The sequence below is a fragment of the Schistocerca nitens genome, chromosome 2, assembly GCF_023898315.1.
Source record: "Schistocerca nitens isolate TAMUIC-IGC-003100 chromosome 2, iqSchNite1.1, whole genome shotgun sequence".
Lineage (NCBI taxonomy): Eukaryota > Metazoa > Arthropoda > Insecta > Orthoptera > Acrididae > Schistocerca > Schistocerca nitens.
This window is the reverse complement of record NC_064615.1, coordinates 437234203-437247036: the sequence shown is the minus strand read 5'-3', so window position 1 is coordinate 437247036 and position 12834 is coordinate 437234203.

The window sequence follows — 12834 nt, the reverse complement described above, 5'->3', positions numbered from 1 at the left end:
AAGTGGAGGAATGAGAGGAGAAGGGAAACAAAGAAAGAAAAAGGGAGCGAAAAAACAGTGCTGAGACTGTTCTTACGTTAGCGACAGACAAAGCGGACCATTCCCAATAACACCCCAGGCATACCTCCCAAGCGAGGAGAAAAAGAATAACAAGAGGATAGACATGCAGCACGAAATGGAAAAGTTGCAAAGCCTGGGGACCCGTGGTAGCCAAGCACGAACCTGCCAAAGAGTGGCGAGCCCCCTAAGGGGGGATTAGGCAGGTATTAGGAGGAAATCGGCTGTGCCCTTTCAAAGGAAGCATCCTGTCATTTGCCAGAAGCCATTTCAGGAAATAACGGAAATCCTACATATGAATGGCCGGACAGGGATTTCAATCGTCATCCTCCCGAATACGAGTCCCGTGCGCTAGCCACAGCGTCGCCTTGTACGCTCGGAGTCATGCTGGAGTGGATTAATGTTTTTAGTTGTGACAACGAAGCTTGAAAAAGTTTACCATCCAAGTTTGTACATAGCTAAAATAAAAAGTGACGAATTCAGGTGAAAGTGACTAGTTATGAAGAAGCGTTCCTGCTAAAATCCTCAGCTACAAATATTAACAAATACTGTCGTTAACATCGATGTACTTTATTGTAATAACGCCATTTTATTACCTGTAGATACGGGCGTAACTGCTTTAAGGAGGAAAATTAACCTAAGTATTTCGATAACTACTCAGCGAAAATACGTAGTTGAACCACTCACCAGGTTCATGCTAAAGACTGTCTTTTCGTACATGTTTTGTTACATAGAGCCCATAAAATGTTCATTACTGCTCACCTTGAATTTCTTGTGACAGCTATACGTTTGAACACTGTTCGTTTCTTATTATAATGCGAAATTTTTACCGTCTGTGTATGTAGCGTTTTTCTTTAAATAAACGCAAATACTTACCTGATTTATGTGATGCAAAACAGCAATCTCACGGAAAAGCGTCGTGAGTGAGAACGCTGTTGTTTTGGCGTTTTATATTTCGACAAATTCTCGCTCATGAATAGAAATGTAATCAGCAGCATGTCGAACACTGCTGCGTGCCCCTGCCACAAGATGGAATTTCTATGCATCAGAAGTCAATTCGATGCGGACGTGAAGAGAAAGACAGCCAGAATGCATTGATTTGTCGTCGCAGCTGTAGCTGCGAGCATACAGAGGAAAATATTACGATGCCTGTGGAACGTGCAGTGTAATCCCAGTGGGACGACTTCTCTGATTCAGAATAGTCAGGATGCATTCAGATTCCCGGTGTCTCTCTTCTGCGGATATCTTTTAGATGCGAGGTGAGCCAATTTGAGAACTTTGAAATAAAGTTAGAGGTCTAGGAACAAACTAAAATAATTTTAACAATAGATTTAAAAATTAAATGAAATAAATGCAGCCAAGTTACAGATCATATAATAAAACATACTGCTAACGATGTCCTTTTAAAAGTTGGCATTCGTCCGCTCTCCCACTGAGACTCTACGTCGCTCATACTAACAAATAAGCTGGAATACATATAAATTAGACTTGAGATAGTTGTTGTAGTTCTCGAAATTTCTTGGCTAAACTGTGAAACCGCATCTCTGAAAGCCGGCCCCATAGGAAAGCGTCCACAGCTCGTGGTCTCGCGGTCGCGTTCTAGCTTCCCGGGCACGGGGTCCCGGATTCGATTCCCGGCGGGGTCAGGGATTTTCACCTGCCTCGAGATGACTGGGTGTTTATGTTATCCTCATCATTTCGTAATCATTCATGCGAGTGGCTAAACTGGGCTGAGTAAAGGTTGGGAATTTGTACGGGCGCTGATAACCGCGCAGTTGAGCGCCCCATAATCTAAACATCGTCATCATCATCCCATAGGAAAGCGAACGTCTCACGCTATTTATTTACAGCTCGTACAACATAGACACGTGTTGCAAAGTTTTACTGACCTTCAAAGTAGTCACCAGCATTGTGTATAACCTGTTGCCAGCGATGTGGAAGTCCTAGGATAATCTTAGCAGTGCCAGTTGTGTTGACAGTTCAAGCGGTGTGGTCTACTGCCCGGCGAATTTGTAGCAGTTCTGAAGCGAATGCCTTGAAGTGTTTCCTTCAGTTTAGAAATCGAGATGAACTCAATAGGGCTTACGTCAGAGGAGTGCAGTAGGTGGTAGAACACTTACCAGCCGCATCAGTCAACCAAATCAGCAACAGCTTGCACTGTACATGCTTGGGCATTGTCCTGCAAAATGATGGTCAGGTCGTGCAGAAAGTGTCATTATCTCTGTCTCTATGCTGTTCATTTTTGGAACACAACCTACGACCAGCGTAGAGACAGAAGTGATGACACTTTCTGGAAGACCTGACCATCATTTTCCAGGACAATGCTCAAGCATGTACAGTGCAAGCTGTTACTGATTTGTTTGACTGATGGGTCTGCTAAGTGCTATACCACCTGCTACACTCCACTGACTTAAGCCCTCGCGAGCTCAACTCGATTTCTAAACTGAAGGAAACACTTCAAGGCATTCGCTTCAGAACTGCTACATATTAGTCGGGCAGTAGACCACACCGCTCGAACTGTCAACACAACTGGCACTGCTAAGAGTATCCTACGACTTCCACATCGCTGGCAACAGGTTATACACAATGCCGGTGACTACTTTGAAGGTAAGTAAAACTTTGCAACACGTATCTGTTTTGTGCGAGCTGTAAATAGTTGCCACTATTAAAGTTCCAACCCTCGTATGTGTCACCTGTGAGAGTCGTATCTAGATATGTCAGGGGTTCCACATCAATCGAAATGTACACGCCCCACACCATTACAGAGCCTCCATTAGCTTGAACAGTCCCTTGCCGACATGCAGGGTCCATGGATTCATGAGCTTGTCTCCATGCCCGTACTTGTCCATCCGCTCGATAGAATTTGAAATGAGACTCGTCCAACCGGGCAGCATGTTTCCAGTCATCAACAGTCCAATGCCGGTGTTGACGGGCCCAGTCGAGGGGTGAAGCTTTGTGTCGTGCAGTCATCAAGGGTACACGAGTAGCCCTTCGGCTCCTAAAGCACATGTCGATGATGTTCCGTTGAGTGGTTCGCACGCAGACACTTGTTGATGATCCAGCATTGAAATCTGTAACAGTTCGTGTAAGGGTTGCACTTCTGTCACGTAGAACGATTATTTTCAGTCGTCGTTGGTCCCCATTCTTGCAGGATCTTATTCGGGCCGCAGCGATGTCGGAGATTTGATGTTTTATCCGATTCATCGTGAAATGGTCGTATTGGAAAATCTCCACTTCATCGCTATCAAGGAGATGATGTGTCCCATCGCTCGTGCGCCGCCTGTAACAGCATGTTCAAACTACTTAAATCTAGATAAACTGCCATTGTAGCAGATATAACCGATCCATCAACTGCGCCAGACATTTTTTTCTAATATAGGCGATGCCGACTATAGCACCGTATTCTGACTGTTTATACACTCCTGGAAATGAAAAAAAGAACACATTGACACCGGTGTGTCAGACCCACCATACTTGCTCCGGACACTGCGAGAGGGCTGTACAAGCAATGATCACACGCACGGCACAGCGGACACACCAGGAACCGCGGTGTTGGCCGTCGAATGGCGCTAGCTGCGCAGCTTTTGTGCACCGCCGCCGTCAGTGTCAGCCAGTTTGCCGTGGCATACGGAGCTCCATCGCAGTCTTTAACACTGGTAGCATGCCGCGACAGCGTGGACGTGAACCGTATGTGCAGTTGACGGACTTTGAGCGAGGGCGTATAGTGGGCATGCGGGAGGCCGGGTGGACGTACCGCCGAATTGCTCAACACGTGGGGCGTGAGGTCTCCACAGTACATCGATGTTGTCGCCAGTGGTCGGCGGAAGGTGCACGTGCCCGTCGACCTGGGACCGGACCGCAGCGACGCACGGATGCACGCCAAGACCGTAGGATCCTACGAAGTGCCGTAGGGGACCGCACCGCCACTTCCCAGCAAATTAGGGACACTGTTGCTCCTGGAGTATCGGCGAGGACCATTCGCAACCGTCTCCATGAAGCTGGGCTACGGTCCCGCACACCGTTAGGCCGTCTTCCACTCACGCCCCAACATCGTGCAGCCCGCCTCCAGTGGTGTCGCGACAGGCGTGAATGGAGGGACGAATGGAGACGTGTCGTCTTCAGCAATGAGAGTCGCTTCTGCCTTGGTGCCAATGATGGTCGTATGCGTGTTTGGCGCCGTGCAGGTGAGCGCCACAATCAGGACTGCATACGACCGAGGCACACAGGGCTAACACCCGGCATCATGGTGTGGGGAGCGATCTCCTACACTGGCCGTACACTACTGGTGATCGTCGAGGGGACACTGAATAGTGCACGGTACATCCAAACCGTCATCGAACCCATCGTTCTACCATTCCTAGACCGGCAAGGGAACTTGCTGTTCCAACAGGACAATGCACGTCCGCATGTATCCCGTGCCACCCAACGTGCTCTAGAAGGTGTAAGTCAACTACCCTGGCCAGCAAGATCTCCGGATCTGTCCCCCATTGAGCATGTTTGGGACTGGATGAAGCGTCGTCTCACGCGGTCTGCACGTCCAGCACGAACGCTGGTCCAACTGAGGCGCCAGGTGGAAATGGCATGGCAAGCCGTTCCACAGGACTACATCCAGCATCTCTACGATCGTCTCCATGGGAGAATAGCAGCCTGCATTGCTGCGAAAGGTGGATACACACTGTACTAGTGCCGACATTGTGCATGCTCTGTTGCCTGTGTCTATGTGCCTGTGGTTCTGTCAGTGTGATCATGTGATGTATCTGACCCCAGGAACGTGTCAATAAAGTTTCCCCTTCCTGGGACAATGAATTCACGGTGTTCTTATTTCAATTTCCAGGAGTGTATATCTCTATTAGAATTCGCATGCCTATATCAGTTTCCTTGGCGCTTCAGTGTAGGTATGCTAAGTGGATTGGATTTATGTGACTCGAGTTATGCTTTTGTTCTAGTACCGTTAGCTTGTGTATGCTCTGTCAGTTTAGAGGTATTTTTTGGTTTTAGTTTACAGATACATCTGAAGATTAGGCTGATCTCTGAAACCCACTAGTATAAAGACTTAAGTCACTAAGTACAACTGTAGTGGATGATTTAATTGTGAAAATTACATGCAACCTTTGTGGATGTCCCACTAGAAAAAAATTTATAGTTCTCACGTAGTTTCCGAGTGTGCGGTGTCCTACCCTCCTCTTAAATCAGAGTGTCGTGGTGTGAAATGTGTGCTAGTCTAACGAAGTATTTGAGCGATACGAAGACTATTCATGTTACATCTTTAGTGCATGCAACACTGCAGTTATCAGCTCCCTATCTAAACTATTCCTTGATGAATATGACTAAAATAGTTAAAACTAAAAAACTGACTTCATGTAATCTTCATTAAATGCATATTAGCTCCTTCCCTATCACTCTCACTTCTACACCCTTAAGTAAGTGCTACGGTACACAAACCTTAAATGGTTTCTCTCTCTGAAGATGAACTATTAAAACACAAATTCACAGAGAGAAGAGACTGAAGCAGTACGTGAGTATATTTTTACTATCTTGTCATTTGATAGTGCGCTTTTGGGTGTTGATCCGAGACGTTGATTCAGTTTTACACATAAAAAGAAATCAGCAACTCGGCTGCACCACTGAAAGCGCATGAGTGATCAGTTGCGGCGGGGAAACCTGACAGATCACATTTCAACGTTTACTTGTGCGTCGCATCTTAAAATACTGCTCACGCACGTGGGACCAACGCTAAGCAGGACTGGCCAGGGATATTAAACTTAAAATAAGATGGATGTCACGATTAGTCACAGATTAGTCTGACTCAGGGAAAGAATCAGAGAAATGTTGAAAATTCTGAATTGTCAAATACATAAAGATAGGACACCACCTAGTCTTTAGACCTCTACTTACAAAGTTTCTAAACAAGTATTAAGCGAAGAATGTAGAGATATTCTTGATGACCCCATGTAACGTTCCCGTAGGGCCGTGGGGGCAAGTTTAGTGCCATTGGGTATTTAGGGTAGTGAGTACTCATATTAATGTGAGTCTGAAAATTTGTAGAATGGTCTCAGAAAATAAAGGAAACAAAAGTTATTTATTAAATACTTTTACTGGTCTTCAAAGTAATCACCATTACCTACAAAACTCTTCCGACACTGGGAACTTTTCAGACGCATCTTATATTAAGTAACAGCATGCACAGACACATTTAAGTTGTTATTTTCCCCATGCTTCCTACACTGTGGGAACAGGACGTACCGTGCTGAGTACCCTCCGCGATGCAGTTAACAGTGGTTTGCAAACTAAATGTAGTGTCTGATGTGAAATGTATTCTCAGCAGTGAATATGGAGAACCAGCAGCTGAATAATGGAAATGGAAAGAAGCGTTTGGCGTCAAGAGCCGAGAGGCTCCTTACGGGGCAGATCTGGCCGCCTTGGTGCAGGTCTTATTACATTCACCGCCACATTGTGCGACCTGCACGCCGGATGGAGATGAAATGATGATGAAGACAACACAACACCCAGCCCCTGAGCGGAGAAAATCCCCGACCCTGCCGGGAATCGAACCCAGGCCCGTAGGACTGCAATCCGTCACGCTGACCACTCAGCTATCGGGGCGGACAGCTGAATAATGGAATGAAGACAGTGTAATTCTATCACGAACCCGGATTTCTCGCTTATTGAAAGCGTTCGCCTTAGCATTGTTCTATGTAAGCACGCTCCGTGGTCTGACACAAATTTCTGTGTATCGTCAACCGCGTCTCTACAACATGCACTCTCACATACGTAATGTATATTCCCGTATAGAAGATATTTTAACTGAAAGACACTTGCCCTGTATCGACGGATAAATATGATATTGAAGTGCCTGTGTTTCAGAAGCATTATGAAGTGTTCCATCGGCGACTACAGGCGCTACGAAACACAGGGAATGTATTCGCTGTTGCGAATATGGACAACCATCAACTGTATAATGGAATGGTGAAGTGAAAATCACTGTCAGACTTGGACGCGAACCCCGTTTTCCCGCTTATTACTACCAGCTACCAATCACCTTACCATTAGGCTCGCCGAGCACTCTCATTCGATGAGATCGATGGATCACAATCAAACACGTTGCTGTTGAGCTGGACGTCTCTGTTGGTAGCGCTGACACATTCGTCCACCATTTTGGGTAATCAAAAGTGTGTGTCCGCTGGGTTATTCGCCGCCTAATAGAAGACCGTAAAGAGCAATGAAGGACCATCTATGCGGAATTGATTACGCGTTACGAGAATGATCGTGACAATGTTTCGCCTAATATCTTCACAGGCCGTGAAACATGGGTTCATCACTTCGAACTGTAAACAAAACGGCAATTCAAAGACAGGCACCACACCACCTCCCCTGCGAAGAAGAATTTAAAAGCTGCATCCTCAGCCACTAAGTCACGGGGACGGACTTCTGGGACTCTGAAGTGGTTATTCTGACTGAGGTGCTCCCTCATCGTGCAACGATCAGCTGTAAATAGTATTGTGCTCCACTCAGGAAACTGAAGTTCGTCGCCACAAAAATGATCCAAAAGGTCTTCTCCTTCTCCATAACAAGGTCTCGTACAAGTCGGCACACCCAATAGGAGCTCACACAACGTCATTGGACTGTTCTTCCAAATCTACCTTACTGCCTGAATCTCGCACCTCCCCACTTCCATCAGTTCGGCCCAAAGAAGGAAGCATTCCGCAAGAATCAGTATACGGATAATGTTGAGGTTATTGATGCAGCAAGACGCTGACTCCGTCGTCGACCAGTAGAATGGTACGATGCTGGCAGAGAGGGCCTCCCAGTAATGTCGCATAAGGCCGTGACATCGAATGGAGGTTATGCTTCAGAATAGGGTTTTGCAGTCAAATGAATGAGAATGTATGTATCGGAATTCTGAATACAACCAACCTACTTTCAGAAATAAATATCTTCATTACTCATTTAGCACCCCTTGTAAAAGTTTTATTAAACGGTAAGACACAACACACTCCTTTAAATCATGAACCACATTTGTCTGATCACCACCCAAAATAGTGGCTATGTCAGCTGTTAAAGGCATTGACGTTTTCCCGTCGCGGTATAAAAGAAGTTTATTTGAAGAATGGGACAGCGAATTCTATGGACCAGAAGCGTTCATTAGAAACTGAACGCAAAGCCAGCAAGCAATAATCCGTCCGTTGATGCATTACAGACTACTGTCGTCTCTTCCCTTCCTTAACCACAAGAATTCATTTTCCTCTTAAAGGATGATCCTAAGCGTCAACAGCAAGGTTTCGGAGCGTAGGTGGATTGTACGTTGCCCCTCAGTGTCTCACATGCTGATATTCTTTTAAAAAATGTGGTGCACCATTTTAGAGATTTCCAATTCACCAAAGAGTTCTCGTTGCGCCAGTGCATGTGGAATATATGAAATGATTAGATTTACAGATGAATAGCACAAGCAGTTCTAAGATACCAGGTATCGACTCATGCTGGAACTCCCATATCGGTACGTGGTGTAGCCTCCATAGGCGGCAAAGCAGGAGCTGACAGATAGTGAATATTGTCGTGGGATATGTTATGCCACACCTGCACTACCTGTTAACATAGTTCTGTAAAAGTTGTTGTTGAGCGAGTCGCAAAAGTCATTTCTCGTCCCATCATATGCCACAGGTGCTCGAATGGAGACAAGTTTGGAAATAATGTTAGGCAGGGATGTTGGTGCATGTCTTGCAGACCTCATGGAGTTTCACAGGCAGTGTGTGGGTGAACACTATCCTAATGGAACAGCACATCACCTTCGTTACGCATGAATGGCTAAAGAACTGCTCTAATAACGATCTGCACGTAACCCCAGAAACACCAAAGTTGGACGAGAGTTGTAGCCTATCGCACCTCAGACCGTAAGGCCCATTGTGAGGCCACTGTGCCTTGGACGAATGCACTCTACGAGACAGCGCATCCTTATCCCTCTACTTCTAGTGTAGAGGGATAAGGATGAAGGAGAGGTATATACAGATTTTCCAAAGTCTTTATTAGCAATTTCTCCGATGTGGTAGGTGCGGAAGGCAATGACATCACGATCGACGAAACTCTCCAGGCCACCGACTGCAGGAACACCAGATCCACCTCTTACAATGGCTACTGTAAGCCATCCATTGCCATGCGTAAATGTATCATTCACGTCAATACTAAAATTTAGTCTGCAACCACGGAACATGCAGGGTCCTTCCAGAAGTTCACTGGCAGAAATGTTCTTCAACTTGTTACTCTTCTTGTCAGCAGCGGAGGTTGTCATTTCAATGTTCTCGATGGTTTTATAGACTGTTTGACGAGAACGTCGACGGTATCTTCTGTAAGTGCCTTCCAAACAGTCTATAAAACCATCGAGAACATTGAAATGACAACCTCCGCTGCTGACAAGAAGAGTAACAAGTTGAAGAACATTTCTGCCAGTGAACTTCTGGAAGGACCCTGCATGTTCCGTGGTTGCAGACTAAATTTTAGTATTGACGTGAATGATACATTTACGCATGGCAATGGATGGCTTACAGTAGCCATTGTAAGAGGTGGATCTGGTGTTCCTGCAGTCGGTGGCCTGGAGAGTTTCGTCGATCGTGATGTCATTGCCTTCCGCACCTACCACATCGGAGAAATTGCTAATAAAGACTTTGGAAAATCTGTATATACCTCTCCATCATCCTTATCCCTCTACACTAGATCATATGCGCAAACGACCATCGCTTGAATGCAGGCAGGAGCTATTTTTATCTCTGAAGACTATAGTGCCCCTTTCCATCTTCTAGGTAATCCTTTGACGGCACCGGCTGGGCCGTGCACGTCAATGCTGTGGTGTGAGTGGACGATGGGCTAGAGGCGTGCGTGCATGTAGTCACACTCCTAATACCCAGTTCGTGATGACATGACTGGGTATTCAATCTTCTTATCGGTGTAATCGAAGCCGTACGATCTGCCACTGCTGCCCTTACAATGCGACGATCGTGAAAGGTGTTTGTCTTGCGTGGACGTCCTGAACCTCGTCTGCGGGTATGAGAATGTTCATGCGGCCACTAACATCGTTGCAGTTTTAACGCACCACGTCCAGTTTGTGTGGCTCTTCTTCGACAGGACTATCCCTCCACTCGGAAGGCCACAATTCGACCCCTTTCAAACGCGCTCAGTTGGCTGTGGGAAGCACGAGTGCATCTCCATGACATAGTTGCCTGTTTGCTTTACACATCTTCACCACGCTGAGCCTTCTGGCTGCGAGCAACGGGTAGACGCAGATGGCGCTCAAGTACCTATGCTACTACGCTATCTGTTGGTGGACGACGCAGAAACAATTATGAGTATATTTACTATCCCCCAGGTGGCATATGCCGTTATCGGATCAAGTTCTTTCCTGGAATACTAACTTTTTTCCGGTAGTGTATTTCCTATGATAAACAGAAATTAACACAGCTAATTACAACTGCTTCGTTCGTTTTCAGAGCTCTGTATTTTGCAAAGTACTACATATATGATCGATGCGTGCATAGAACCGTAAACTAATTCAAATTTTGTATTCAACACAAGTTCTATGAGTATCCCTCTGGCCACGCGACACACGTCCAAGCGGGAGTCCGTTCAATACCTTATCTGTCCGCAGGTCGTGGTCTAGTGGCTGGCGTTGCTGCCTCTGGATTACGTGGTCCCGTGTTCTATTCCAGGCCGAGTTGGGGATTTTCTCTGCCCAGGGACTGGGTGTTAGTGTTGTACTCATCATTTCATCATCATCATCGTTCGTAACAGTGGCTAAGACTGGCCTGTGTAAAAAGTACGACTGGGCAAAAATTGGGACCTTGTACGGGTGCTGGTGACCGTGCAGTTGAGCGCCCCACAAACCAAATATCAGATGGTTCAAATGGATCTGACCACTATGGGACTTAACATCTGAGGTCATCAGTCCCCTAGAACTTACAAGGGAACCTCCTCATCGCAGCCCCCTCAGATTTAGTTATAAGTTGGCATAGTGGATAGGCCTTGAAAAACGGAACACAGATCAATCGAGAAAACAGGAAGAAGTTGTGTGGAACTATGAAAAAAATAGGCAAAATATACAAACTGATTAGTCCATGCGCAAGATAGGCAACATCAAGGACAGTGTGCGCTAAGCAGCGCTGTGGTCCCGTGGTTAGCGTGAGCGGCTGCGGAGCGAGAGGTTCTTGGTTCAAGTTCTCCCTCGAGTGAAAAGTTTACTTTTTTTATCTTCGCAAAGTTATGATCTGTCCGTTCGTTCATTGACGTCTCTATTCACTGTAAAAAGTTTAGTGTCTGTGTTTTGCGACCGCACCGCAAAACAGTGCGATTAGTAGACGAAAGGACGTGCCTCTCCAATGGGAACTGAAAACATTTGATCGCAAGGTCATAGGTCAACCGATTGCTCCACAGGAAAACACGTCTGATATATTCTATACGACACTGGTGACGGCATGTGCGTCACATGACAGGAATATGTTGTCGACCCACCTAACTTGTGCACTTAGCGAATGGGTAAAAAGATTCTTCTACCTTGCCCAATTTAGGTTTTCTTCTGGATGTGATAATCACTCCCAAAAAAGTGATGAAAACATAACGGACGGACAGATAATAATTGACTGAAAATAAAAAATTTAACTTTTCACTCGAGGGAAGACTTGAACCACGGACCTTTCGTTCCGCAGCCGCTCACGCTAACCACGAGACTACGGCGCTCCTCAACTCACATTTTCCTATATGTTGCTTATCGTGCGCATGGGCTACTCAGTTTGTATATTTTGCTTATTTTTTCATAGTTCCACACAACTTCTTCCTGTTTTCTCGATTGATCTGTGTTCCGTTTTTCAAGGCCTATCCACTGTGCCAACTTATAACTAAATCTGAGGGGGGTGCGATGGGGAGGTTCCCTTGTTAGAACGACTTAAATCTAACTAACCTAAGGACATCACACACATCCATGCCCGAGGCAGGATTCGAACCTGCGACCGTAGCGGTTGCGAGGTTCCAGACTGAAGCACCTAGAGCCGCTCGGTCACTGCGTCCGGTTACCAAACATCATCATTATACCTTATCTAGCAACACTTCGTCAATAGTCGGCACTACAGCACTGAGACGTTTTCTGAGGTGTTTCAGTATTCTTCGCAACGAGAGTATGGTGAACACGCTCCTTAATGTGCTCCCAAAGGAAAAAGTCAGGGGACGTATGGGTGAGGCGTGCCGAGGGGGTGGCAAAGAAACTGAACTACATGACTTTCACCACTCCATCGTTCGTTCCCGGTAGCTGAGTGCTCAGCGTGACAGAATGCCAGTCCTAAGGGCCCAGATTCGATTCCCGGCTGGGTCGGAGATTTTCTCCGCTCAGGGACTTCGTGTTGTGTTGTCCTCATCATCATCATTTCATCCCTATCGCCGCGCAAGTCTCCGAAGTGGCGTCAAATCGAAAGATTTGCACCAGGCACACGGTCTACCCGACAGGAGGCCCTAGTCACACGACATTTACATTTACCACTGCATCCAATCCTGCGACGCGAAATGAGGTGTTGGCCGTTTTGTTGTAACATGAAATCCTCTGGAACAGCAGTCAGTTGCGCAGACAACGGTAGTTCCAACATATTAAATCAAGAGGTATCCGTCACATTCCTCTCACTGGAGAAAAGCAGAGCACACGGCTTCGTCTGTAATCTTCACAGGGAAAATAGCCGTAAGAGGATCTCTTTGCTGAGCCACAAATTCTTGACGAGTTCTCAAATTGTAGCGATTAACATTTCCAAGTAA